The sequence below is a fragment of the Syngnathus scovelli genome, unplaced genomic scaffold, assembly GCF_024217435.2.
Source record: "Syngnathus scovelli strain Florida unplaced genomic scaffold, RoL_Ssco_1.2 HiC_scaffold_258, whole genome shotgun sequence".
In the NCBI taxonomy this organism is placed as follows: Eukaryota; Metazoa; Chordata; class Actinopteri; order Syngnathiformes; family Syngnathidae; genus Syngnathus; species Syngnathus scovelli.
This window is the reverse complement of record NW_026061350.1, coordinates 30001-35906: the sequence shown is the minus strand read 5'-3', so window position 1 is coordinate 35906 and position 5906 is coordinate 30001.

Here is a 5906-nt window from a genome sequence, read left to right as displayed (position 1 = left end):
AGCTTTCTCCACGGCCCGCTGAGCTTCCAGGGGACCTCCGGCCGGTTCTCCCGGTGCCTCGCGCCTCGCTTTGTGAGCCGGCCGAGGCTTCCAGCACCTCGGCTGAGCGTTTCCCACGGCCCGCTGAGCTTCCAGGGGACCTCCAGCCGGTTCTCCCGGTGCCTCGCGCCTCGCTTTGTGAGCCGGCCGAGGCTTCCAGCACCTCGGCTGAGCGTTTCCCACGGCCCGCTGAGCTTCCAGGGTACCTCCAGCCGGTTCTCCCGGTGCCTCGCGCCTCGCTTTGAGAGCCGGCCGAGGCTTCCAGCACCTCGGCTGAGCGTTTTCGGCGGCCCGTTGCTCTCCCGGAGGTCGCAACGGGGAGTTACCTCCCTCTCGCGGACACGGCGAGTAAATACACCGCCTCTCGCACTTGGCGCACACTCACTCGCATTGCTACGCCTCCCGTGGCACTTTAAGCGGCCGAACGGCGGGAGTAACTACGACTCTCTTAAGGTAGGCTCACTTGACTATTTATTCATGTATTTATTTATTTTTGACGGTTCGCGGAGGCGATGACGCTCCGCGCGGGTAAACGGCGGGAGTAACTGTGACTCTCTTAAGGTAGGCTCACTTGACATCTATTTATTTATGTATTTATTTATTTTTGACGGTTCGCGGAGGCGATGACGCTCCGCGCGGGTAAACGGCGGGAGTAACTGTGACTCTCTTAAGGTAGGCTCACTTGACATCTATTTATTTATGTATTTATTTATTTTTGACGGTTCGCGGAGGCGATGACGCTCCGCGCGGGTAAACGGCGGGAGTAACTGTGACTCTCTTAAGGTAGGCTCACTTGACATCTATTTATTTATGTATTTATTTATTTTTGACGGTTCGCGGAGGCGATGACGCTCCGCGCGGGTAAACGGCGGGAGTAACTGTGACTCTCTTAAGGTAGGCTCACTTGACATCTATTTATTTATGTATTTATTTATTTTTGACGGTTCGCGGAGGCGATGACGCTCCGCGCGGGTAAACGGCGGGAGTAACTGTGACTCTCTTAAGGTAGGCTCACTTGACATCTATTTATTTATGTATTTATTTATTTTTGACGGTTCGCGGAGGCGATGACGCTCCGCGCGGGTAAACGGCGGGAGTAACTGTGACTCTCTTAAGGTAGGCTCACTTGACATCTATTTATTTATGTATTTATTTATTTTTGACGGTTCGCGGAGGCGATGACGCTCCGCGCGGGTAAACGGCGGGAGTAACTGTGACTCTCTTAAGGTAGGCTCACTTGACATCTATTTATTTATGTATTTATTTATTTTTGACGGTTCGCGGAGGCGATGACGCTCCGCGCGGGTAAACGGCGGGAGTAACTGTGACTCTCTTAAGGTAGGCTCACTTGACATTTATTTATTTATGAATTTATTTATTTTTGACGGTTCGCGGAGGCGATGACGCTCCGCGCGGGTAAACGGCGGGAGTAACTGTGACTCTCTTAAGGTAGCCTGACTCGACGTCTTTTTCAACGGTGGCTGGAGGACCCGGGCGGTTCTCGGGGGTGCGTCGCTCCTCACTTTTGACGCCCGAGGAGGCTCCCGGCACCTCGGCTACGCGTTTTCGGCGGCCCGCTGAGCTTCCAGAAGACCTCCAGCCGGTTCTCCCGGTGCTTTCCTCCTCACGTTTTAAGCCGGCCGAGGCTCCCGGCACCCCGGCCAAGCGTTTCCCACGGCCCGCTGAGCTTCCAGGGGACCTCCGGCCGGTTCTCCGCGCGCTTTCCTCCTCACTTTTAAGCCGGCCGAGGCTTCCGGCACCCCGGCCAAGCGTTTCCCACGTCCCGCTGAGCTTCCAGGGGACCTCCGGCCGGTTCTCCGCGCGCTTTCCTCCTCACATTTTAAGCCGGCCGAGGCTCCAGGCACCCCGGCTAAGCTTTCTCCACGGCCCGCTGAGCTTCCAGGGGACCTCCGGCCGGTTCTCCGCGCGCTTTCCTCCTCACTTTTAAGCCGGCCGAGGCTTCCGGCACCCCGGCCAAGCCTTTCCCACGGCCCGCTGAGCTTCCAGGGGACATCCAGCCGGTTCTCCGCGCGCCCCCCTCCTAACTCGACGCCCGAGGAGGCTCCAGGCACCCCGGCCGAGCCTTTTCGGCGGCCCGCTGATCTCCCGGAGGTCGCAACGGGGAATTGCCTCCCTCTCGCGGACACGGCGCGTAAATGCACCGCCTCTCGCACTTTGCGCACACTCACTCGCATCGCTACGCCTCCCGTGGCACTTTAAGCGACCGGGACCACCGCGAGCGCGGGCGATGACTAAGAGGCTCCCCGGCCGGCCTCGCGGAGCTCCGACGCTCCCCCGCGGGACTTCCGGCGGCCGGCCGGAGCCTCGGCACGGCTGCCGCACTCCCTAATAACACCCCGCGGACCCCCGCGAGCCGAACGCTCGCTGCCGCGGGCGACCCGTGCCAAGGCGGACGCGTGACGGCGCGGGAGCCCTCGGCACTATATCACGGTCACGTATGTAGTCAAATCGTGTAAAATCACCGTTAGTTTATTCATAATATAGGTAATAATTAAATAAATATTAACATCGCGTATATCATTAATAAACACATGTATGTATTTATTTAATAATTAAATAAATATTAACATCGCGTATAATCATGCGCAATACTTCGTGGCCGACCGGGGAACCGGCGAAGGCGGACGCATCGCGGCGCGAGAGCCGTTGGCACTTTGGAAAAATAAATAAATAAATAAATAAATAAATAATAATTCGCCGACCGGGCTCCGGGGGGAGAGGCCGATTTTTGGCCGTTCGTGGCCGACCGGGGAACCGGCGAAGGCGGACGCATCGCGGCGCGAGAGCCGTTGGCACTTTGGAAAAATAAATAAATAAATAAATAAATAATTCGCCGACCGGGCTCCGGGGCAAGAGGCCGAATTTTCGCTCGTTCGGGCCGACCGGGGAACCGGCGAAGGCGGACGCAGCGCGGCGCGAGAGCCGTTGGCACTTTGAAAAAAAAAAAAAAAAAAAAATTCGCCCACCGGGCTCCGGGGGAAGAGGCCGGCTTTTCGCCGTTCGCGGCCGACCGGGGAACCGGCGAAAGCGGACGCGCTCTCTAACGAGCCCCGCCGGCCGGAGGAAGTGCGCCCTCTGGCGGACACGCCGTTGTAAATGAATGGGGTTTGGCACTTAGTGCATTTTTCGCCCAAGTCGAAGCGCGCTCCGGGCGAGGAGGCCGGATTCTCGCCACCCGTGGCCGGCCGGGGAACCGGCCAAGGCGGACGCGCTCTCTAACGAGCCCCGCCGGCCGGAGGAAGTGCGCCCTCTGGCGGACACGCCGTTGTAAATGAATGGGGTTTGGCACTTGGTGCATTTTTCGCCCAAGTCGAAGCGCGCTCCGGGCGAGGAGGCCGGATTCTCGCCACCCGTGGCCGGCCGGGGAACCGGCGAAGGCGGATAGGCTTTCACGGAGGATCCGCCGGCTGGTCCGCGGGCCGATTAGGGTCCCGCGAGTGAGCGGTGGCGGTCCGGAATCCAGGCCGGCCAGGAGGCACCGCCAGGCGGATAGGCTTTCACGGAGGAGCCGCCGGCTGGTCCGCGGGCCGTTTAGGGTCCCGCGAGTGAGCGGTGGCGGTCCGGAATCCAGGCCGGCCAGGAGGCACCGCCAGGCGGATAGGCTTTCACGGAGGACCCGCCGGCTGGTCCGCGGGCCGTTTAGGGTCCCGCGAGTGAGCGGTCGCGGTCCGGAATCCAGGCCGGCCAGGAGGCACCGCCAGGCGGATAGGCTTTCACGGAGGACCCGCCGGCTGGTCCGCGGGCCGTTTAGGCTCCCGTAAGTTAGCGGTCGCGGTCCGGAATACAGGCCGTCCAGGAGGCACTGCCAGGCGGATACACTCTCTAACGAGCCCCGCCGGCTGGTCCGCCGGGGGAAGTGCGCCCTCTGGCGGACACGCCGTTGTAAATGAATGGGGTTTGGCACTTAGTGCATTTTTCGACCAGCGGCAACGCAGGCTGACGGGCGGCCGCTTCCACGGGCCGGTACTACTCTACGGAGGCGCTAGCCGCCTCCGGTGGGGGCCGTGTGATCTCGCTGGATGCCCGAGGACCTTCCGCGAGGCCCGGCCGCAGCTTTTACGCGCGCCCGGTCCTATTACCTGGTGGAAGCTGGAGGCCGGGGCTCCGCAGCTCGCCGCCCGGGGACCTTCCGCGAGGCCCGGCCGCAGCTTTTACGCACCACCGCTGCTATTCTCTGGCTCCGGCTTCGTCCCGGAGGGTGCTTGGGGAACGGCGGCGCACACCGCGAACGGCCGGTGGCGGTCGGCTGGTGGCGGTCGGCTGGTGGCTGTCGGCTGGTGGCGGTCGGGGGTGGCGCTTGGGGATGGCGCTTGGGGATGGTGGCTGTCGGCTGGTGGCGGTCGGCTGGTGGCGGTCGGCTGGTGGCGGTCGGCTGGTGGCGGTCGGGGGTGGCGCTTGGGGATGGCGCTTGGGGATGGTGGCTGTCGGCTGGTGGCGGTCGGCTGGTGGCGGTCGGGGGGTGGCGGTCGGGGATGGCGCTTGGGGATGGTGGCTGTCGCCTTGTGGCGGTCGGCTGGTGGCGGTCGCCTTGTGGCGGTCGCCTTGTGGCGGTCGGGGATGGCGCTTGGGGATGGTGGCTGTCGCCTTGTGGCGGTCGGCTGGTGGCGGTCGCCTTGTGGCGGTCGCCTTGTGGCGGTCGGGGATGGCGCTTGGGGATGGTGGCTGTCGCCTTGTGGCGGTCGGCTGGTGGCGGTCGGCTGGTGGCGGTCGGGGGGTGGCGGTCGGGGATGGCGCTTGGGGATGGTGGCTGTCGCCTTGTGGCGGTCGGGGGGTGGCGGTCGGGGATGGCGCTTGGGGATGGTGGCTGTCGCCTTGTGGCGGTCGGCTGGTGGCGGTCGGCTGGTGGCGGTCGGCTGGTGGCGGTCGGGGGGTGGCGGTCGGGGGTGGCGCTTGGGGATGGTGGCTGTCGCCTTGTGGCGGTCGGCTGGTGGCGGTCGCCTTGTGGCGGTCGGGGGGCGGCGGTCGGGGGTGGCGCTTGGGGATGGTGGCTGTCGGCTGGTGGCGGTCGGCTGGTGGCGGTCGGCTGGTGGCGGTCGGCTGGTGGCGGTCGGGGGTGGCGCTTGGGGATGGCGCTTGGGGATGGTGGCTGTCGCCTTGTGGCGGTCGGCTGGTGGCGGTCGCCTTGTGGCGGTCGGGGATGGCGCTTGGGGATGGTGGCTGTCGCCTTGTGGCGGTCGCCTTGTGGCGGTCGCCTTGTGGCGGTCGGGGATGGCGCTTGGGGATGGTGGCTGTCGCCTTGTGGCGGTCGGCGGTGGTGGTTTGGGACCGGCGTCCGGCGCAAAGTGCGTGTTGCGCGGGCCGGAGAAAATTTAGGCCAGGGGCCCGCCGCTGGAGAAATTTTTAGGTACCAGGGGTGGATTTTTTTTGTCACCGCAGGAGGGGGACGTTGCCTCCGTCCGTGTCCGACGGAAAGTGCGTGTTGCGCGGGCCGGAGAAAGTTTAGGCCAGGGGCCCGCCGCTGGAGAAATTTTTAGGTACCAGGGGTGGATTTTTTTTGTCACCGCAGGAGGGGGACGTTGCCTCCGTCGGTGTCCGGCGGAAAGTGCGTGTTGCGCGGCCCGGAGAAAGTTTAGGCCCGGGGCCCGCCGCTGGAGGAATTTTTAGGTACCAGGAGCGGATGTACTTACTTCCACAGCGCCCGCGCGCTCCCGGCCGGTGTCCGAGGATGCTGCCTCATCCCCGGACGCGCCTCTTACGCACGCCCGCTGTCATCCTCCGGAGACTGAGTTCCACTTAGTGGAGGCTACGTTCCACTTGGGGGAGGCTGCCTACTCCCGGCTGACGCCCGAGGATGCTGCCTCATCCCCGGACGCGCCTCTTACGCACGCCCGGTGTCATCCTCCGAT